The 24,235-nt window shown below is 35.1% G+C and overlaps 1 non-coding gene across 1 annotated transcript; it reads right to left on the bottom strand.

The window, feature by feature from the left end:
- Positions 1-9,651: 9,651 nt before the first annotated feature.
- LOC131169627 (small nucleolar RNA R71) lies at positions 9,652-9,758 on the bottom strand. The gene has a single exon (XR_009140512.1). It is a non-coding gene; the product is annotated as a small nucleolar RNA R71 (small nucleolar RNA).
- Positions 9,759-24,235: the final 14,477 nt, after the last annotated feature.

Genomic DNA, 24,235 nt, shown 5'->3' with positions numbered 1-24,235 from the left:
CCCCCACAGCTTGGCTGAACCACCAGTACTGACCTGGGATGACTTCATCAGAGAATTCAGACAAAAACACATCCCAGACGCATATGTGGATCGAAAGTTATAAGAATTTCTGAGCCTGAAACAAGGGAACAGATCAGTGGCAGAGTATGAGAGGGAGTTCTCCCACTTAAGCCACTATGCTGGGAGTCTCCTTTCCACCAGCAAGGAAAGGTGTAAGAGATTTGAGACTGGTTTGAAGCCCAGTTTGAGAATGCAAGTAGTGGGATTCAGACACAGCAACTTCTCTGAGCTCATCTCTCAAGCACTTGAGCTAGAAAGGATTGAATCAGAAGCAACACCTGTAAAAGAAAAATCAGAGAAGACTGAGAAAACAGAGAAAGATAAAGGTGAAAAGTCAATAGAGCCAAGTTCTGGTGGTACTTCTGGCAAGAGGAGAAATTTGGTGGACCTAACAGAGGTCGAGGTAGAAGATTTGGAAGGGGCGGATTTTCTAGAAAAAGACCCCCTAGGTCTGGTCAGCAGTCGAGCAGGGGTTCATATCCTGCCCGCCCTTGTGAGACTTGTGGCAAGATTCATAGGGGAGAATGCTATTGGGCAATAGGAGCCTGTTTTAACTATGGAGGCAAGGGCCATCTTGCTAAAGACTGTACTAGTGCTCTTAGATATGGTCCAGCTCCTACTACTGACGAAGGATCTATTCAGAGTCCTGCTCCCAGAGGTTCACAATCAGTTGGCAGAGGAAGAGGCAGAGGTAGAGGCACTGCTTCTGGCAGTTAGGGCACTATTGGTCAGTCAGCACAAGGAAGTGCTTCAGCCAGAGTTTACACGATGAGGCAGCGAGAAAAGGCTGAGACTTCTGATGTTGTAGCTGGTATATTCTCTATCTCTGATCAAGATGTATTTGTGTTGTTTGATCCCGGTTCAATCCACTCGTATGTTAGTGCTAGCATAGTCAGTTCACTTACTGTTCCGTGTGTCAAAATGGGTTTTGAAGTGTTAGTAACTAGTCCGTTAGGACAAGAGGTTCGGGTCAATAGAATCTATAGAGACTGTCCTTTGGTGATCCAAGGACATGTTTTTCTATTAGATTTGATTGAAATACCCTTCAGAGATTATGATATTATCTTGGGCATGGATTGGTTAGCAAGGCATCACGCCATGATTAACTGTAGACTGAAGATAGTCACTTTTGGTCTCCTTCTGTACGGTGATGTGGTAATACATGGGGAGAGGCATTTACTGCCATCAAACATCATTTCAGCTACATTAGCCAGAAGGATGATCAGAAAGGGGTGTGAAGCATATTTGGCACATGTGATAGACACCCAGGTGGGGAGTCCAACACTAAGGGACATTCCTACTGTATGTGATTTTCCGGATGTGTTTCCTGATGAATTGCCAGGATTACCTCCAGAAAGAGAGGTGCAGTTTGAGATTGATGTTATGCCTAGTGTGGACCCAATCTCCATAATGCCATATAGAATAGCACCAGCAGAATTGAAGGAGTTGAAAGTATAGTTGCAAGAGTTGCTTGACAAGGGCTTTATCCGCCCTAGTGTGTCACCTTGGGGAGCGCCAGTGTTGTTTGTTAAGAAGAAGGATGACACTCTTCGCTTATGTATTGACTATCGACAGTTGAATAAGGTGACAATAAAGAATAGATATCCTTTGCCCCGCATTGATGACTTATTTGATCAATTGAGGGGTGCAGCTGTGTTCTCCAAAATTGACCTGAGATCAGGTTATTATCAGCTGAAAGTACAAGAGTAGAGTATTCCTAAAACTGCCTTCAAAACCCGCTATGGCCATTATGAGTTCTTGGTCATGCCATTCGGGTTAACTAATGCTCCGGCTGCTTTTATGGATCTGATGAACACTATCTTCAGACCATACCTCGACCAGTTTGTTGTGGCATTCATTGATAATATATTGATCTATTCGAGGAGTGCATAAGAGCATGATAGACATCTGCGGATTGTACTGCAGACTTTGAGGGAGAAACGGCTATACGCTAAATTATCGAAGTGTGAGTTTTGGCTGAAAGAAATATCCTTCTTGGGGCATGTAGTATCAGTAGAGGGCATCAAGGTAGATCCAAGTAAGATAGAAGCTGTCCTTAATTGGAGGCCACCCAGAAATATCATAGAGATTCGCAGTTTTCTGGGTTTAACTAGATACTACCGTCGATTTGTGAAGGGATTCTCCATGTTGGCATCTCCATTGACTAAGTTACTTCGACAAGATGTGAAATTTCAGTGGACGGATAAATGCTAGCAGAGTTTTGATGAATTGAAGAGGTGTTTGACTGAGGCTCCAGTCCTGACTTTACCTACATCGGGTAAAGAATATACAGTTTATAGTGATACTTCTCACAATGGGTTAGGCTGTGTGTTGATGCAAGATCGAAATGTCATTGCTTATGCATCACGCTAGCTAAAATCGCATGAGAGGAACTATCCGACACATGACTTGGAGCTTACAGCTATTGTGTTTGCTCTTAAGATCTGGAGAAATTATTTGTATGGGGAGAAGTGCTACATCTACACAGATCATAAGAGTTTGAAGTATCTGGGCACTCAAAAAGAGTTGAATTTGAGACAGAGGAGACGGTTAGAGTTGATAAAAGACTATGATTGTCTGATAGACTATCAGCCAGGGAAAGTTAATGTGGTGGCTGACGGCTCAAGTCGCAAGACTATAGCAAGTCTACGGGTTACTCCTTTGTCTATGGTACATGAGTTGAGATTGTTACATGACAGCTTAGAGATTAATGATGAGGGGCAGACAGTAGTTGCATGGCATGTACACCTAGTGTTGATTGATCAGATCAGAATGGCTGCTCAGAGTGATGAAAGGTATCAGAAGTTATTGGAAGAAGTCAGACAGGGCAAGAAACCAGAATTCTCATTAAGAGATGACGGTCTATTGCTACACCAGGGCAGAATGTGTGTTCCTAATGATATTGATTTGAGGCAGATCATTTTGAAGGAAGCACATGAGTCTCCTTTTTCCATGCACCCTGGTGGCACAAAAATGTATAGGGGGCTAAAGGAGCATTACTGGTGGATGAGTATGAAAAGAGATGTGGCAGAGTTTGTTTCTAAATGCCTAACTTGCCAGCAAGTGAAGGTAGAGCATCAAGTACCTGCTGGGTTGTTACATCCACTACCAGTACCAGAATGGAAATGGGAGAGAATAACAATAGATTTTATGATGGGACTTCCGAGGACACAGAAGAGTCATGATGCAGTTTGGGTCATTATTGACAGACTGACCAAGTCTGCTCATTTTCTGCCAGTCCGGATGGACTACAGTTGAGAAAGATTGGCCAAGTTGTATATAGATGAGATTGTGAGACTGCATGGAGTGCCAGTATCCATCGTATCAGACAGAGATCCTAGGTTCACTTCTAGATTATGAGGTAGTCTTCAGAGAGCCCTAGGAACTAGATTGAACTTTAGTATGACATTCCACCCACAAACAGATGGCCAGTCTGAGAGGGTAATTCAAATCTTGGAGGACATGCTACGGGCTTATGTGATTGAGTTTGAGAGCAGTTGGGATACACACTTGCCTTTGATTGAGTTTGCTTACAACAACAGCTACCAATCAAGCATTGGGATGCCTCCATATGAAGTTTTGTATGGCAGAAAATGTAGAACCCCGTTATGTTGGGATGAGGTAAGTGAAAGGAAGATGATTGGGCCCGAAATTGTTTAGCAAACTAAGGAGAAGATCAGGGTGATCAGAGATAGACTTAAGACTGCATCAGACTGTCAGAAGTCCTACATTGATTTAAAGAGAAGAGATATTGAGTATGCAGTGGGTGAGAAAGTATTCCTCAAGGTTTCTCCTTGCAAGAGAATTATGAGATTCGGCAGAAAGGGGAAACTGAGTCCTCGTTTCATTGGGCCATATGAGGTTTTGGAAAGAGTGGGTCCTTTGGCATATCGATTGGCACTACCTCTAGAGTTGGAGAAGATACATAATGTCTTCCATGTATCTATGTTGAGGAGGTATCGATAAGACCCATCTCATGTACTACCAGTAGAAGAAATTAAAGTGAATCCAGACCTCACATATGAAGAAGAACCCATAGAGATTCTGGCTTATGAGGTGAAGCAGCTACGGAACAAGCAGATTCCATTAGTAAAAGTGCTGTGGAACCATCATTCGGGCCAGGAGGCTACTTGGGAACGAGAGGAGGACATGAGAAGATAGCACCCACAGCTGTTCAGAGATTGATACCAGGTAAAATTTCGAGATAAAATTTATTTTAAGGGGGGAGAATTGTAACACCCCTATTTGCATAGCCTGGTATATTTCACTATTCTGGCGATCGGAGTCAGTTCGGATAATTAAGGGGACTAGAACCATACTTAAGATGACAAGAGAAGCCATAAACATAAATAATTAGTAATTGCCAATTAGTTAAGTAGGAATAAAAAAAATAGAACATAAGAAGTTAAATGAGCCGAGAGTCACAGCGATGGGTGACCTTCTCGAGAAGGATTGCGAAGTCAATTTAAACTCAAATTTCGAACCGTAAAATGTGATGCTGTGGTCCTTAGGACTATTGCGAACATAGTGGAAAAGAGAAAATCACGAAAAAGAATTGTTCAGCCAGTCAAATAATTAGGTCAGAGAGCCGGAAAAAATATAGAATTATTTACAAATCGGGTTAAACTGGCGAGGAGCAATTTGGTTAATTGACCCCGAGAATTGACTCCTGACCTAACTGTCAAATAAAATCAGAGAAAAGAAAATTTTAGAATCGGAAATTAAATTAAAGAACTAATGAAAAAATAAATAGAAAAATAAAAGGAAAATGAAAAGGTGAAAAGAGATGACATCATGCATGACATTATGCATGATGCCATAAATATTATAATTAAAAATTAAATTTATGGTAATTTATGGTCTTTCATAAGACTAAAGACATAAAAAAAAAAAAGAGAAGTCATCTTCTTCATTGCCGTCACTCACCTCTCTCACCCTCGCCCTCACTTTCCTCCATTAAAGCTCATTTTGAGCTTGAAGAACCACTTGATCTAGCCATAAATCCCATAATCCCCTTAATTAAACTTGGTCTTTTAGTCTTGAAAAGAAGATTGAGCAAGAAAGAAAGAAGAAAAGAAAGAAGAAATTGGGTTATTGAACTTCAAAGTTGAGGTAAGCTATTTACTTTGGAATTTTGAGTTTAATACATGTGTTTTTAGTTGAATAAACTTGGAAATATGCTTAACTGAAAAGAAAATTTTTGCTGAGGGACCATATGTGAATTTGGCCAGCTTGATAGGGTGTTAGATTTAATAGTGTTTAGTTAAACTAGGTTGAATATGTGATTAGTGTAATGATTTGATTAAGGAATTGATCAATGGCAGGAACTGGGGTTTTGGCATCTAGGGTTTTGGAGACAAAAAAGTGAGAATTTGTTAAATGGTGTGTTGGACTTGGTTTGAGGTGAGAAATGGTCATTTGTGACCAATTGGAGTATGTTAGAAGTGTTGAACCAAATGCAAATTCGGATTGCTTAGGGTCATGCTGCAGGCAGTAGAACCAAGGTCCTTTTGAGGGACCAAAACTGAAAATTTACAAGTTCAATTGGTATGAGACCAATTGGGAATGAAAATAGACACAAAATGGAACATTTTTTATTTAGGAATCATGCCCAAAAAGTGACCAAAACCTAGTGAACAAATTGACCAAATCCAAATTTATGCAGTCTGACCTGTACAAAATGACCAAATGAACAGTATTTGTTCATTTGCCATAACTTGGGCTAGGCAGGTCTAAATGACCTAAAATTTTACCAGTGGACAGCTGAGATATAGACCTAAAACTTTCATGAGGAACACAAACCCAAATTATGCCCTTAACCAAGTCATTTGGCCACCCAAATTTGGTGACCTAAAACTGCCAGAACTAGTTTGGTGCCCAGAAATCTGGGTTAAGTCCAATCCGGCAGGCATGATTCAAATGACTATAACTTGAGCTACAAAACTCCAATTGGAGTGATTCAAAAAGGAGAATAAAGTTAAGACAATAAGAACATTTTATATGAAGAAAATTTGCCAAATTCTAACAGTAAAATAATCAATGGAACAGTGCAACTTTAGACACCAAAACTGAAAATTTGCAAATTTGTCTAAAAGACTTAGAATTTGAGCAAACAACCAAAACCAACAAATTTAGTAACCAAAATGTGGTATGTGGGTGAAGTTTGAATCCCCATACCTATTAATCCTTAGAAAGTCAACAAATTGACTTGAATAGTATCGTGAATAGTGACCCCAGAACACAATTTTTAAAAAACGTCAAGTTTAGCACATTAGAGCTAGGTAAAAGTGAATTTAAATTTATTTTTGGATTTATGCTAAGTTATGATACTGAAATACTATGAAACTGTGTGTTTCAGTGGAAAAGAATATCGGGAAGGAACCCAAGATGTCGAGTCAATGCCAAAAGGCGACTCATATAAGGTTTGTGCACAATGTAGAATTTCTATAAATTTTCTTCTACATATTGTTTTGAATAATTTGAAATATTGAATTGTGACATCATTGTGATGAAATATTTATTATGCTTTTGATTTAAATTGTTGAAATTTATTTGTGCATATTTGAGATGGCATAAATGTTTAGTAAATTATTAAGATAAGTTTTGAAACCACAGTGTCATGATCATATATTTGAACACCTCATTAGCATGACTAGTGGGGGTAATCAGTTTCGAATTTTGATTCCTTCTCTGGCTGAAGTGTTGAGGTGTGTGCTAGTAGAAGAAGAAAAGAATGGGTTCCCATATATTTGAGCTAGCTAGCCTTGTGATGTGACTTCTCCTTAGCCTCTGGCTATTGAGATTATATTTGTTTCGAATGGCATGATATAACTGTGGGTTTTATGAAATTAGTTTTGACACTTCGAAATGAAATTTTTTGGATTAAAATCTCATAATTCATGTTTTGTATTTAATTCTCATGTTCAGTCTAATTTTTGAATAAATATGATTTAAATTATGTATAAAGATTATTTTAATATATTGTGCACCACTGAGTCCTAGTACTCAGTGATGGCTGTTATTGCTATCGCAGATTTAGAGACTAGAGGAGCAGCAGATTGAGTTGCTGAGGACTGAGGAGCTACTTGCTTGGAGTTATCGGGTATATTTTATACCCTGACTGAAAAAAATTTATTTTGATGTATGTAATGTATGTGAAGGTATGGACATGTAAAAATGGTCTTGAGCAGTTTGTATAAAGTTTGTAATAAATTTTAGTTTGAATTTCTCTTAGTGTAAATTTTTGTAATGATGTACATAAATTGTTTTATCTTTAATGAAATATGAATAGAAGTATTTTGCTTAAAATTGAATAAAATTGTTAATGGTATTTTGATGAGTGTTGAATATTGAAAATTGTGGATTTGAATTTTTGGAAATTGATAAATGATGTTGAAATTGATTGGGATGGTTATGAATTTGAAGAAGTTGTTGAGACAAATTATTGGAAGTGCTTTTTTTCAGGTATTTGAAGAACTGTTTTCTCAAAATACAGACGGCACTCTGCCGAAATTTCTATAAAAATTGTGGAAAAATAAAATGGGCCAAAAATTTTAACTAGTTTTCAACCTTAATTAAATGTTTTAATACCTATTAGAAAATGCTCACCACTTATAAAAGTAAAAAAATTGTTTTAAAATCCCTTGTAGGGTACTTAATGAGTTATTGGTAGGTGAAATTCGATAGTTCATTAGGTATTCTACGGGATCATGTTTTGCCTTACAGAGGGGTAAGGTGTGACAGACTCCTCCTCCAAATCAACATGAAGCATGTGGAAAATAACTTAAATCAACATGAGGCATGTGGGATGGCGTTGACAGATTTGCTGATATGGAAAAATTTTCTCTTTTCACACCTTTTACACCTTTTGTCTTTATCCCTTTAGAGATCATTTTTTGGGCAAAGTTTGAGGGGATATATAAACAACATGTTCACATTTTTACCATAAGGAGAAAGAGAGAGAAAAATCAAAAGAGGAAGGAAAGAAGGAACCATGCCATTTTTGGAGGAAGAACACCTGCAGAGTGACGTTTTCAGCTTTCATTTTTATAGATTTAGATCCTCTTCTTCTGGGTTCTTTTAATTTTAGTCTTATTTTCATGTTTTCTTGCTCCATTTCATATTTTCTACTTGTAAATACAAGCATGAGTGAGTAGATACTTGGGATTTCAGAGTTAAGTGTAATAATTTAAGTTTTATTTATGGATTTGGATTGGTTTTAATAAGATTTTAGTATATATAAGTTTTGATTCATATCTTGTGTGCTTATTTACATACCCATTGTTGGTACCCTTTAGGTTTTGTTCTTAATCTTAGATTGAAGGACCGAGAGGTGAAAATCTATGATAGATAATCAAGATAATGAACTTAATCACCTAGTGTTAGAAATAAACTAGTGGGTTAAGAGAAATTTCAAGTTGATTAAAGTGCTTAAAGGGTTTTGGGTAATTAAACATCGCATGAGAATGGGGTTTAGTTTCCTTTAAAACACTCTTTAGTTTGCTTGAAAGAGAAATTAAAGGAAATCAGAATCAACTTCTTTCAAACTTGTATTTCCCTTGATCTTCATTTTGCCTATCCAAATCCCAATGAAATTTACTTCATGAACCTCAACTTTGGAATCAATTTTTACCATTAATTAATTAAATCTTTAATTACTTGCTGAAATTTTAGTAAATTTGTATAGTGCTTAGAATTTTAATTGCTTAATTCATTATAATTTCCTTATTTTCCCAATTTAATTTGCTGCACCTTTTACTTTACTTTTTGACATACATTATCAACAGCCCAAATAATCTTGACTTTTATAGTTTGGTACTCAAACAACAAATCTCTGTGGGACGTTATCTTTTTTTTTTTACTACTTGAACGACCTGTATACTTGCAGAATACGCATCAAGTTTTTGGCCCCGTTGCCGGGGATTTGTTTTTATCTGATATTAGACGATTGATTGTTTGGTTAATTTGGGCATTTTATTTTTTATTTTAATTTCTTTTCTTTATCATTTTACTTTGAGATTTTCTTATTTTGGTTTTTCAGGTACATATCTTTTATATGAGAAGGACAAAAAGTGCAGAAATTGATTTAATTTTTGATCCTGAGATTAGAAAGACAGCTAAAGCTTTAAGAGCAGAGTCTAAAAGAAGAAAAGTTAAACTCAAAATTCAAAGACAACAAGAACAACAACAAGAGCAACAAGTGATAGAAGTTATGGCAAACAACAACAACAGATCTATGAGGATCATGCTTTTCCTAGTTTTGAAGATTTTAGACTAAGTATTACAAGGCCTAGAGTGGAAGCGAATAATTTTGAGTTGAAGCTCTCACTTTGTCAAATGGTTCAGCAATCACAGTTTGGGGGAGGTCCTACTGAGAGTCCATATGTGCACCTTGCACATTTTCTTGAAATTAGTGACATGTTGAAGATAAATGGAGTGTCCGATAATGCCATCCAGTTGAGATTATTTCCTTTTTCTTTGAAGGATTGTGCTAGGGAGTGGTTGCATTCATTACCTCTAGGATCAATAACTACTTGGGATGAGTTGTCACAAGCTTTCTTAGCTCAATACTTTCCTCCTAGCAAGATTGCAAAATTGAGAAATGAATTAACTTCTTTCAGACCAAGGGATGATGAGAGTCTCTATGAAGCTTGCGAGAGATACAAGGATCTTCAAAGGAGATGTCTACATTATGGAATCCCTAAATGGATGCTAGTTCAACATTTCTACAATGTTGTTTCTCTAGCCATTAGAAGTATAATTGATGCATCTTCAGGAGGTGATCTTATAGAGAAGTTAGAAGATGAAGCTTATTCAGCATTGGATAAAATTACTTATAACAATTATCAATGGAGCTATGAAAGGGATGAAATGAAGAAGCCATCAGCTGGTGTATATGAGTTAGATGCCATGAGTATGTTCAATGCCAAATTTGATGCTTTAACGAGAAAAATGGATAAGTTAGCATGAAGGTTGATTCTTCAGTTGGAGGATCTAGTCATGTAGAAGATGTTAGTGCAGGAAATATGCATTGTATCAATGATTTTCCATCTTATGGGCAAGAATTTGAAAATGAGCAAATTGATTTTGTTGGGAATTACAATCAGAAACTAGTTCGTAATCCTTTTTCGGCTACATATAATCCAGCATAGAGGAATCACCCTAACTTTTCTTGGGGAGGTTAACAAGGACAGCAGCATCAAAATTATCAGCAACCTCCTAATTTTCAGTAGCAACAGTAAAATTTTCAGCAAAGCAGAGTACCACCTAGATTTCCACCACAAAGGAATCAAAATGCTCCTGTTCCACAACCACCAGTTCAGTCTTTAGACCAAGATTCAATTTTGAAGTCTATGATGGAGAATTTCTTATCTGCTCAACAAAAACAAAGAGAAATGATTCAATAATTAACTTCAAGGATAGACCAGCTTGCCATTCATAATAGGATGTTGGAAAACCAAATAGCTCAATAAGCAAGTTCTTCCAGCAAAGCACAAGGAAAACTTCCAAGTCAGCCAGAGAATCCTAGAGAACATTGCAAGGCAGTGATCTTAAGGAGTGGGAAAATTGTGAGAGATGAAAAGAGAGATGAGGTAGAAGAGGAAAAGAAGAAAAAAGATGAAGACAAGAATGAATCCACTTCAAATCATGATGAAGTTAATGAGGAAGCAAACAAGAAGAAGGAAGTTGAAAAAGAAGAAGAGGAAAAGTATGTGCCTCTAGCACCATACAAGCCATCATTGCCATATCCTCAGAGGTTTCAGAAAGCAAAGCTAGATAAGCAATTTGGGAAATTTTTGGAAGTTTTGAAGAAATTATACATCAATATTCCATTTACAGATGCAATTTCTCAAATGCCCTCATATGCTATGTTCCTGAAAGAAATTTTTTTAAATAAGAGGAGACCAGAAGATTATGAAACTGTGGCATTAACAGAGGAGTGTAGTGCTCTCTTGTAGAATAAGCTCCCACCGAAATTGAAGGATCCAGGAAGTTTCTCTATTCCTTGTCACATTGGGGACACTAGTATTGACAAAGCATTGTGTGATCTTGGACCTAGTGTAAGTTTCATGCCACTCTCTATTTATGAAAAGTTGAAGGTTGGAGAATTGAAGCCAACAACCATTTCTTTGCAACTAGCTAATAGATCTATCAAATATCCAGTAGGAATTTTGGAGAATGTACCCTTAAAAGTTGGGAAATTTTTTTCATTCATGTGGATTTTATGGTTCTTGAAATGGAAGAGGATATTCATATACCTATCATTTTAGGAAGGCCATTTTTAGCCACAGCAGGGGCTATAATTGATGTGAAGAATGGTAGATTGACATTAAAAGTTGGAAAAGAGGAGGTGGAATTTAATTTGAATCAAGCTTTGAAGAAACATCATGAAGTTGACCCTTATTTAAGAGTGGATGTTATTGATGAGATTGTGGAAGAAAAATTTAGGAAAAGATATCCTGAGGACCCTTTGGAGAATTGTTTGGTACATAGTAGAACAACAAAGGATGAAAATCCTGAAGTTGCAGCTTTTGTTCAAATTTTGGAAGCTACTCAAGAAGTTGTAGGAGATCAAGTTTTGCAAGTTGAATAGTTAAAACATGAAGTTGCACAATCACCTTTGCTAGATGAGAAGGAAGCACCACAGGTAGACCTCAAACCACTTCCATCTACATTAAGATGTGAAGAAATAGATTTGGTGCTAAATTGGGAGAAATGTCATTTTATGGTACAAAAAGGCATTATTCTTGGACATTTAGTATCACATAGAGGAAATGAAGTGGACAAGACCAAAGTAAAAGTGATTGAGAAGATGCCTCCACCAACTTCAGTGAAGGGAATTAGAAGTTTTCTTGGACATGCTGGTTTCTACAAGCGATTTATAAAGGATTTTTCAAAAATTGCTAAACGTCTTACAAATTTGTTAAATCATGACGTTCCTTTTAATTTTGACCAAGCTTGTTTTGATTCTTTTAACAGGTTGAAGGAAGCTCTAGCAACAGCCCCTATTATGCAACCTTTAGATTGGTCATTGCCATTTGAGGTTATGTGTGATGCTAGTGACTTTGCTGTGGGAGCTGTACTTGGTCAGAAAAAAGAGAAGAGGTCTTATGCAATCTATTATGCCAGTAAAATTTTAGATGATGCTCAAGTAAATTATGCCACCACTGAGAAATAATTTTTAGCTGTGGTATTTGCTGTGGAAAAGTTTATATCATATCTGGTTGGATCAAAAGTGATTGTCTATACAGACCATGTTGCCATAAGATATTTGATGAATAAAAAAGAAGCAAAACCAAGACTGATAAGATGGGTTCTATTGCTACAGGAGTTTGATTTACAAATTAAAGATAAAAAGGGAGCTAAAAATGTTGTAGCGGATCATCTATCAAGGATTAAGTATGAGAGTAAAGATGGAAATGAGGAGGAATTGCCAATTGACGAGTTCTTCTCAAATGAGAAATTGCTAGCTGTTGTTGATGTATTGCCATGGTTTGCAAATTTTGTCAATTACCTATCATGTGGAGTTTTCCCACCAGATTTGAGCTATCAACAGAAAAAGAAATTTTTGCATGATGTGAAATTTTATACATGGGAGGATCTATTGTTATTTAAGAGATGTAATGATGGCCTAGTTAGAAGGTGCGTACCTGAAGAGGAAATAGGAAACATTTTAGAGCATTGTCATTCTTCGGACTATGGAGGTCATTTTAGTGTGGATAAAATAGTGGCTAAAGTACTTCAAGCTGGATTTTATTGGCCACACATGTTCAAAATTGTGAGAGAATTTGTTTTGAGATGTGATAGAAGCCAAAGAGTGGGGAATATTTCAAGAAAAAATGACATGCCACAACAAGGAATTTTGGAGATTGAGTTATTTGATGTCTGGGGCATAGATTTCATGGGACCATTCCCATCATCTTTTGGGAATAAATATATTTTGGTAGGTGTAAATTATGTGTCAAAATGGGTTGAGGCCATTGCTTCCCCTACAAATGATGCAAGGGTAGTAGTGAAATTTTTGAAGAAGTTTATTTTCACTAGATTTGGAGCACCAAGAGCTATAATTAGTACTGGTGGATCTCATTTCTACAATAAATAGTTTGAAAATCTTTTGAAGAAATATGGGGTTACTCATAAGGTAGCTACACCTTACCATCCTCAGACTAGTGGGCAAGTTGAAGTATCTAATAGGGAATTGAAGAGAGTTTTGGAAAAAATTGTTAATCATTCAAGGAAGTATTGGTCATTGAGGCTAGATGATGCATTATGGGCATACAGGACAGCTTACAAGACACCCATTGGAACTACACCTTTTAAGCTAGTCTATGGGAAATCATGTTATTTGCTAGTTGAGTTGGAACACAAAGCATATTGGGCAATCCAAACTTTGAATTTTGATTTAAAAAGTAATGGAGAGAAAAGATTGCTTCAATTAAATGAACTTGACGAGATAAGGTTGGATGCATATGAGAATGCTAAGATTTTTAAGGAAAGGACTAGATTTTGGCATGATAAGTATATTAAAAGAAAGGAGTTTAAAGAGGGTGACCTAGTTTTATTGTACAATTCTAGACTTAGACTCTTTCCTGGGAAGTTGAAATCAAGATGGTCTAGTCCTTTCAAGGTTGTCAAAGTTTATCCCCATGGAGCTGTGGATATTTGGAGTGAAAATTAGGGATTTTTTAAAGTTAATGGTCAAAGGCTCAAGATTTATATCACAGGCTAGCCAATTGAGAAAGGAACAAGTTATTTCCTTGATGATCCACCAATTCCCTGAATTAAGGAGGGTCAAGCTAATGACCTAAAATGAGCACTCTTTGGGAGGCACCCCAAAATTTTTCCTTATACTTAATTTTTCTTTTATTTTGTTTCATTTTATACCCTATTGAACTCAAATTTGACATTAAAATTTCTTTCTATAGGTTAATGGAGATTTTTAAGCAAATGTGTATGCTGAATTAAGGGAATAAGTGTTTGGGAAGTTACTGAACCTCATATTTGTTTTCTCTAGTGCATGCTGTTCTTAACAAATTCAAATTTGAACTAATTTGAGCTTTATGTCAGATTGCCGCAACATGGTGGAGTGGAAGGCCATTTTGTTTCAAAATTTTGAGGAAATTGGTGAGAAATATAGTTTTGGGTAATTAATTTTGATGTATTGCACTGATATTGACATATTTGCCATTGGATATTTTGTGAAATTTCATGATACAATTATGTAGAAAGTTAGTCATGTGAATAGTGTCTGCAGCAAAATTTTGTTCCTTGTCCATGAATTTTTAATGTTGAGTTTGAAGGTTAAATTTGGGTGTTCTTCCTTGTGGTGTGACTATTAATATGAATATTACTTGAATAATGTTTTTGTTTGTGTTTGGTGGATTGATGGATTTTAATTGTTCTTAGAGATTAATTGGGTTTCAATTGGGTTTTGAGTGAAATTTTGGTGAAAATTGTGTTTTGGGTTTGGTTTTAGTGTGTTTAGGATCACATTTTTTGGTTGTATATTAGGTCATTTAGCACTGGGTTCAACATGATGTATGCTGGGGGTAGTGTCACCATCAAAACCTATTCTTAGCACTCTAAATTGCTAAAAATGTAAAACTTGTCGAGAGTTTCAAGGGGTCTCACATGCCTCATGTAGCACCTCATGTACAATCACACGGGGCATGTCACTTTTCTCTTTTATTCCAACATGCCTCATGTTATTCATCTTACACCAAATCACGCGGGGCATGTCACCCCCTAACTATTCTCAACATGCCTCATGTCGGACCCTAGGTATGTCACCACTTAAACCTTTACCCTAGCCATCTCATTCTATTTCATCTCATCAGCTGCACGACTCAAAACCTTCACTGTTGCTTCCATGGTGCGCACCAAACAACTTTCAACCCACATACCTAAGCTGCGTGCCATAAAAATGGCTAGTAACAGCAACTCTTCAACCCCAACACCAAATCCTACACCACCCGATGCTACACCCAAAATTTCCATTTTGGCCCCAAATCCCCAAATTCCCGATACGAACCCTAATTCTCTACCTCGCCAATCCTCTCATTCTACCCCTAATCCTGCCAATGCAACCTAAGATGCCACACCTTCCTTGCAACCACAAGCAAAATCTGCCCCTTCAGCTGTGTATGAGATGGGAAAAAGAAAAAAAATCAGTTCTTCGCTCCTCTGCTCCACCGAAACAGCCTAGGGTTATTTTCTCCAGTCAGTACCAGGACCTGCTATGTTGCCTAAAGTCCTATTTCACCACAAGTCTCTGTAATTGGGTTTTGTCTTTTATTTCGTCAGGAAATTTGTCAGCAAACTCAATGGCTTGATCTATAGGAATAATAAATCCTTTTTCTATGTTATGCCCTAAAAATCTTACTTTAGTCTGGAAGAGTTTAATCTTCTTGGCTGAAACTACTAAACCATTTGTTTTTACATCTTTGATAAACACATTTAAGTGCTTAAAATGTTGATCTATAGTCCTGCAGAAAATAAGGACATCATCAATGTAAACTATTACAAATGCTGAATAAGCATTAAATATTTCATTCATAATTTTTTGAAATTCTGATGGGGCATTTTTAAGCCCAAATGGCATCACATTCCATTCATCATGCCTAAATGGTACAGTAAAGGCAGTTTTATACTTATCTTTCTCAGCTATATAGATTTGCCAATAGCCAGACTTCATGCTGAACTTTGAAAATATTTGGGCCTCATAGAGTCTGTTTAACAGATCTCTTTTATTAGGCAATGGATATATGATCTATCTAAGGGCCTTTTTTAAAGGCTTATAATTGATAACTAGTCTAGGAACTCCTCATTCCAGCTCAGCAGCATTTTCAACATAAAAGGCTGGACAACTCTATGGGCTTTGACTTTTTCTAATAAGCCCTTTTGCCTCGAGGTCAGCAATTTCCTTTTTACATATCTCTAAGTGTCTTGGACCCATTGCAATGGGCAGGGCCTTAGTTGGTATCATTTTTTCATCAAAGTTGGGCTCATATGGTAGATCAACCCCATGTCTTTTTCTAGCCCAGAAGGCATTGGGAATATCGGCACAAATGCTATTAAGCATTTCATCATGTAAACTTTTGATTTTCCTTTGTAATATAGGTTCATTAACCTTTTCTTTTATGGTTTTGTATTCTACTTCTCTTTTTAGAGAATTTATAAAATTTTCTTTATTTTTGATGTTACTTTTAAGCACATCAATTTCTCTTTCTATTGGTAGGGAGATAAATTCAAAAATAATCTCTTTTCCCTCTATTTCAGAAATAATTCCCTTTTCTGTTATCGATTTAATCGGGTATAGCATGTGCAGGAATGGATTTCCTAATATTACTGGATGAGATAATCCTTTTACTAGAATAAAGGGTATTTCAAAACATACTCCTTGGTTGCAAACCACAGTGTCAGATAATTTAAACCTAACACTCATCTTACTTCTATTTGTTGTATGTAACTCCTCTATAGTTTTAGAGAAATACATTGTGTAACACCCCTATTTGCATAGCTTGGTATATTTCACTGTTTCGATGATCGATGTCGGTCTGGATAATTAAGGGGATTAGAACCACATCTAAGACAACTAGATAAGCCCTAAAAACAAATAATTAGTAATTGTCAAATAGTTAAGTATAAATAAGAAAAATAGAACACAAGAGATTAAATGAGCCGAGAGTCACAGTGATAGGTGACATTCTCGGGAAGGACTACGAGGTCGATTTAAACTCAAATTTCGAACTATAAAATGTGACGCTGCGGTCCTTAGGACTATTGCAAACACAGTGGAAAAGAGAAAATCACAGAAAATAATTGTTAAGCAGGTCAAAAAATTAGGTCAGGGATCTGGAAGAAATATCAAATAATTAGCAAACCGGATCGAACCAGCGAGGGGCAATTTGGTCAATTCACCTCTAGAGCTGACTCCTGACCTAACTGTCTAATAAAATTGGAGAAAAGAAAATTTTGGGATCAAGAATTAAATTAAAGAACTAAAGAAAAATAAATGAAAAAGGAAAAAGAAAAAAATTGAAAAAGTGAAAAAAGTTTATTACATCATGCATGACATCATGCATGATGCAATAAACCTAATAATTAAAAATTTAAATTTTAGGATAATTTTTGTCTTACTAAAGGTTAAAAATTCATAAAAGAAAAGAAAAAAAAAAATAACACTCTTCTTCTTTTTTTGCAGTGACCCATGCTTACCCTCTCCCTTACCACCATGTGTGACCACCATTGATGAGTGAATCAAGCTTACCTAACTTGATTTTAGCTTCCCAAAATAAACCCTAAACCCTAAAAAGCTTCCAATCTACACTAGAAAAGAAGATTGAGAGAGAAGAAGAAAGGAGAAAGTGAAAGAGTTGGTGGATTGTAAATCAAAGAATTGAGGTTAGTGTTCTTCCTTCCTTCTCTCTTTGAATTTATGTTTAAGTAGCTAAGTTACACTTGGAATTAATAAATAAGTGAAACAAATCAAGTAGGTGGACTATGTATAAATTTTGGCCAGCACTTAAGGGAGTAGAGATTGCATGGTTTTGATGAATTAAAAAGCATATTTGAGTTGAAATATATGGGGAGGTGTTGAATAATGACTTTAATTGCATTAGATTTGAATTGCATGAAAGTTAGGGTTTTAGACCTAGGAATTGGGAGATGAAATTTTGAGAATTGGTAAAATGGTGTGTTTGACCTTGTTTGAGCTGAAAAATGGTCATGTATGACCAATTGTGGTGTGTTGGAAGTGTTGGAACCAAATGGAAATTCGGATTGGTTATGGACATTCTGCAGGCAGCATGACCAAGGTCCCTTTCAGGGACCAAAACTAAAAATTTACCAACCCAATTGGTGTGAGGCTAATTGGGAATGAAACTAGACACAAAATGGCATATTTTTTATTCTGGAATCATGCCCAGAAAGTGACCATAGCATAGTGAACAAATCGACCAAATCCGGATTAGGCAATCTGACCTGTACAAAAATAACCAAATGAACAATGTTTATTCATTTGGCCATAACTTGGGCTAGGCAGGTCTAAATGACCTAAAATTTTACCAGTAGAAAGTTGAGACATAGCCCTACAACTTTCATGAAGAACACAAGTCCAAATTATGCCCTTAACCAAGTCATTTAGCCACCCAAATTTAGTGACCTAAAACTGCTAGAACCAGGTTTGGTGCCCAGAAAATCTGGGTTAGGCCAATCCGGCCAGCCATGTTCAAATGGCTATAACTTGAGCTACAAAACTCCAAATAGAGTGATTCAAAAAGGGAAATAAAGTTAAGACAATAAGGAACAATTTCTATGAAGAAACTTAGCCAAATTATCACAGCAACATGACTAATGGAATAGTGCAATACTGAACACCAAAACTGAAATTTTGAAATTTGTGCCTAAGAGACTTGAAGCTTGAGGAAACAACCAAAACCAATAAATTAGGTAACCAAAATGTGATATGTGGGTGAAATTAGAATTCCCATACCTATTAAGTATTAGAAAGTCAATAAATTGACTTGAATAGTATCATGAATAATAATCCCGAAATACAAATTTTAATGAACATTAGGTTTAGCATATTAAAGTTAGATATAAATAGATTTGAAATTATTTTTGGACTTATGATACATTATGACACTGAAACACTGTGAAATTGTGTGTTTCAGTCGAAAAGAATATCGAGAAAGAACTCGAAGCATCGAGTCAAGGCCAAGAGGCGACTCGCTTAAGGTTTGTGCACAACATATAATTTCTATAAATTTTCTTCCTCAAATTGTTTTGAATGAATTGAGATATTAAATTGTGACTCAATTGCATTGAAATGGTTATTATGCTTTTGACTTAAATTGTTAAAAGTTTACTTGTATGTGTTTGAAATGGTAATAAATGTTTAGTAAATTGCTAAGACAGTTTTGAAATCACAGTGTCATGACCATAAATTTGAATGCCTCAGTAGCATGACTAGTGGGGGAAATTAGTTTTGAATTTTGATTCCTTCTCTGACTGAAGTGTTGAGGTGTGTGCTAGTAGAAGAAGAAATTGAATGGATATCCATATATTTGAGCTAGCTAGCCTTGTGATTTCTCATAAGCCTCCGGCTATTGAGATGAATATGTTTCGAATGGCATGATATAACTGTGTGTTTTTATAAAATTCATTTTGAGACTTCCAAAATGAAATTGTTTGGACTAAAAGTTATAAATCATGTTTTGCATATGTCTTTCATTTTCAGCAATGTGTTTGAATAAGTATGATTTGAATTATGTATAAATGTTATTTTAGTATGTTTTGCACCACTGAGTCATAGTACTCAGCAATGGCTGTTATTGCTGTCACAGATATAGAGACTAGAGGAGCAGCAGAGTGAGCTACTAAGGATATTGGAGCTACACCCCTGAAGTTTTGTTGGGTATATTTTATACCCTGATTGTAATATTTATTTTGATGTATGTAAATGTATGTACATGTATAAACTGGTCATGAGCAGTTGTATTGTAACACCTCGAACCTCCGAGTTATGAATAGTACCATTTTTGGTCCGTGACTAATACTATTCAAAGACACCTTGAGGACCAAAAATAAATAGAAAATTAATTGAGATAGACACAATAAAAATTCTAGTGAACAAAAAAGCTAAGGACTCATCGGGTATTATAAAAAGAAGGATTATGACCCGATGAGGGGCATTTTGGTCAATTCACCTCAAGAGTTGACTTTTGACTAAAATATCAATTAAATTAAATGAAATTAATGAATTGAATTATGGGGTAAAAATTGAAGAAAAATTCAAGTAAAAATATGTAAGGGAAAATTTAAGAAATGAAAACTTAAACTTTCATTTTCATTATGACAAAATTAAAATGAAAGACTTATGGGCTTTTGATAGTTAAATTTATTTATTTAATTAAAAGGAAAAATTAAGTGTAAATGTAAAAAAAAAAAGGAATAAAAATTTAAGTTTAATTATCCTTATGACACAATTAAAATTTATAATTTTAATAAGCTAATTTTGGGAATATATATATATATATATAAGAAGACAAATGTTTTCTTCATTTCTTTTTTCTCATAATATGCCACCACCCTCTCCTCTCTCTTCCTCTCTCTCTCTTTTTCTCTTCTTCTTCCATTTCTTCCCCTCATTGATTTCCCCTCCCAAGTTTTAATTCCCTTAAATTCCCTTCATAAATTCCATAGCCCACTAAAAGAAAACATCAAAGAGATCTTTGATTGAGAGATTAAAACCAAGGAGAATAAGAATTGGAAGAAAAGTGAAGTTGGAAAGAAATCAACTAGAGGTAAGTTTCTTTTCATGTTAGATTAGTTGTATAAACTTGGAATGAAGTTAATTTATGATGAAATTTCATAAAAAAATAAAAGAAAATATGTATGGAACCTAAACTAGGGTTTTGGCCAAATTGGAGAAAAATTAGGGTTTGATATATTTCAATGAAAATGATGATGAAATTAAGCTTAGTTGAAGTAGTGTGCATGATTAGAGCAAAGAAATTGCATGAAATATGTATAAATTTAATTATGGGAGATTAGGGTTCATGGAAAAATTGGGTTTTGGTGCTAGAGAGTGAAATTAGTGTGTGTAGTGTTAAATTATGATCATTTGAGGTTTATTTAATTTGAATTGACATTGGGTTAATGAATGGAAGTAATGAAATGGTAGGATTAGGGAAAATTGCAAACTTTGGTGTTTGAAAATTGTGGAGTTTGTGCTAGGAAGTGCCATTGATGTGTCAATGCTAAATTATAGTCATTTTGGGTGAATAAAATGTGAATTGAGGTTGTTTAGAGGGAATAATTGTAGAAATAAAAATTTTAAACCTAGGGCAGAATTTGCACACTGAGTTCAGTGTGTTTGACAGCCCATAAATTGAGTTACACAACTCCAATTGGTGTGAAACCAATTGGAAATGAAACTTAATACATAGGGCTAGAATTTTCATAAAGAGACCCACCCCAGAAACTGCCCAAAAATTGCCTAAACCTTGGCTTGAACTTAGAGACACAATTCTGGAACCTGTAGAATTTGACCATATGAACAGTAAATTTTGCATGGCCATAACTCTCTCTAGAAAACTTTGATTTAGGCGATTCTTAAACCGATGGAAACTGAAGACATAGTAGAACATTTCATATGAAGAACTTGAGGCCAAATTATGGACTTAAGCCAATCAAATTGCTGAGCAAAGTTGAATCACCGAATATGCAGAATTCAGATTTATCATATGAACAGTAAATTTTGCATGGCCATAACTCTATCTAGAAAACTCTGATTTAGGCGATTCTTAAACCGATGGAAACCTAAGACATAGTAGAACATTTCTTATGAAGAACATTAGACCAAATTATGAACTTAACTTGATTAAATTGCTTAACGAAGTTGGATTAATAAATCTGCCAGAACTGAATCTGCAGCATGAACAGTGACATGAACAGTAATATTTTTTTGGGTATAACTTGAGTTACACAGCTCCGAATTAGGCAATTCAAAAAGGAAAATAAAGTTAAGACCTAGATGAACAATTTTCATGAAGAACACCTCACCAAATTATGATCGAAACTAGGTAAAAATTGGGTTCAAAGATTGGGGCACCAAGCTGTCCAAAACCAAAATTTTCTAAAATTTGCAAAGCTAACTTGGGATGCATTAGACATGCATGTAATGAGTTTTTGGCAGCAATTGAGATTGGTATTGAGGTATTCTATTTGTGTATTTTCAGTAGAAAAAGAAGTTGGAACGGATAAGGAATAGTGAGTAAAGAGAAAGGAGAGCATTGAAGGTTTGTGCACAACTAACTTTTTCTTCGTTTTTAAACTTGTAAATTGTTTGGAATGTGTTTATTTGAATGAGTTTGCTTTGAACAAGTTTACTTTGACTAGAATATAGTTTTTCTCTTGCATTTGAGAAATTTGAGTGTTGCCACCTTTATTTGGATATTATGATGAATTTAAATGTGTTTATTAGTTTATAAATGTGATTGTTGAGTGAAAAATTTTTGGAAACTGTTTTGAAACCACAGTTAACATGACAGTCCCTTTCGGAACTCCCCAGTAGTAATGGGTACTTGGGGTTGATAATTGATATTGATTATGTCTCCTATTAATAACAGTTAGTGGGGTAAGACTACATGAGTACTCATTAACTAGCTAGCCCTTCCCTTATTAATAACGGTTAGTGAGGTTGAGATTGCTTTGTCGTGGTGTACAACACGGCACTGATCGTGAAATTTTGTGTCATGGCCTGAACTGTGTGTTGATGTTGGCAACACTAATGCTTTGTGAATTGTGATTTATGAAGTATGATTTCTCATTGAAATGTTACTCCAATAAATGGCTCTTATGGACTTAGAACTATTGTGAAGTTTTCATGCTTAAGAAAATGTGATTTATTATGTTTTGACAAATTGTATTTTACCTTAAGTTTTAAAGTTATTAGTTGTGCACCACTGAGTGATATACTCAGCGATAGCTTCTTTATGCTGTTGCAGGTAAGGGAAAGGAGAAGGCTGTCGAGTGAGAGACTTGAAAGCAACATTTTGGTATTATTTGTGGGTATTTACGTTAGGTATATCCTTGTGATTCCTTTGGATATATTTTGTACCTATATGTATGGATGTACGGACATTGAGCAGTTTTGTATTTAAAAGCATGACATTGCTATCACATTTTGAGTTTGTAACTATTTTTTATTTCACTTTGAGACTTATGAAAATGTAACTTTTATAATATTTAGTCTATCATTATTTCCAATGAATGTTTACATGGAATTTTAACTATTCTCATGTAGTTTTCCACAAAAGAATTGATAAGATAAAAAGTTATGGTTTGTATTAAAATCCTTTGTAGCATAACTAATGGGTTATCGGTAGGTGGAGTTCGGTGATTCATTAAGTATGCTATGGAAACATGTCGTGCCTTACAAGGGATAAGGTGTGACATGTATAAAGTTTGTAATAATATTAGTTTAGATTTTTCTAATGTAAATTTTGGATTGATGAATGTAAATTGTTTTAACTTTAATGAAATATGAATGAAATTAATTAGTATTATTTTTGATGATATTTGAATTGGAAATTATTAATTTGAATTTTGGAGTTTGAGAAATGATGTTGATTTGTGTTGTGGTAGTTGTTGAGTTGATGAAATAAATTATTGGAAGTGTTTTTACAGGTTTGTGAAGAAATATTTTCTTAAAATACAGACGATACTCTACCGAAATTTTTTAAAAAATTTGCGTAAAAATAAAATGGACAAAAATTTGAACTAGTTTTTAAACTTCTATTAAATGTAAGAAAATGCTCATCATTTCTAAAAAGTAAGAAAATGGTTTTAAAATCCCTTGTAGGGTACTTAATGAGTTATCGATAGGTGAAGTTCGGTAGTTCATTAGGTATTCTACAGAATCATGTTTTGCCTTACAGAGGGGTAAGGTGTGACACTTTGAGGGTACTAATCCTTCATTTATACAGCAAAAATTAGCGCCTTAGTCTATTAAGGCTGTAGTACTAAATAAGTACTCCTTTTGAACTACTATGGTAATTCTAGTATGCCATTTGTGAGTGTTAACTCGATCTATCCGGTTGACATACTGAAGGTTATTAATACTATTAGTATTATCTTCAACCTTGTCTTCTTCTTCCTCTTTTTCTTACTCAACTATTAGCGGAGAATTATTTACTTTGAGTAAAACTATTCTTTCATTTAATTATTGTAATTCAGTTTTTACCAAATTAATTTCTTGTTTTAATTCTTTTATTGTAGGTTCTCTTGGCATTTTAGCTGCTTTAATTTTTTCCATAATTTCTTTAAGATCATATGGATTTTTCTTTTCTTCTATTTTCTTTTCTAAAAGACTTTTATCCTTGTAAAAAGTTAAATATTCTTTTAACTTATTTTGTCTTTCTTCCTGGTCTTCAATCTTGTCTATAAGATCTAAGATTAAATTTTCTTCTTTAGTTAAAAGACACAGACCATTTAAGGTACATAATGATTTGTAATAGTCACAGTTTCTATCACACTCTGATTGTTTATCAGATTCACTAGAAGATTCTTCAGAAGTATAATCTACTGCATTAACTTCTAAATCTTCTAGTTCACTTTCATTTAAGAATATTTTTATTAATGATTCTTTAAGATTTTCATCAATTGATAA

Source organism: Hevea brasiliensis, chromosome 1 (assembly GCF_030052815.1).
Source record: "Hevea brasiliensis isolate MT/VB/25A 57/8 chromosome 1, ASM3005281v1, whole genome shotgun sequence".
NCBI lineage: Eukaryota > Viridiplantae > Streptophyta > Magnoliopsida > Malpighiales > Euphorbiaceae > Hevea > Hevea brasiliensis.
This window is presented reverse-complemented; position numbering and strand designations above follow the sequence as displayed.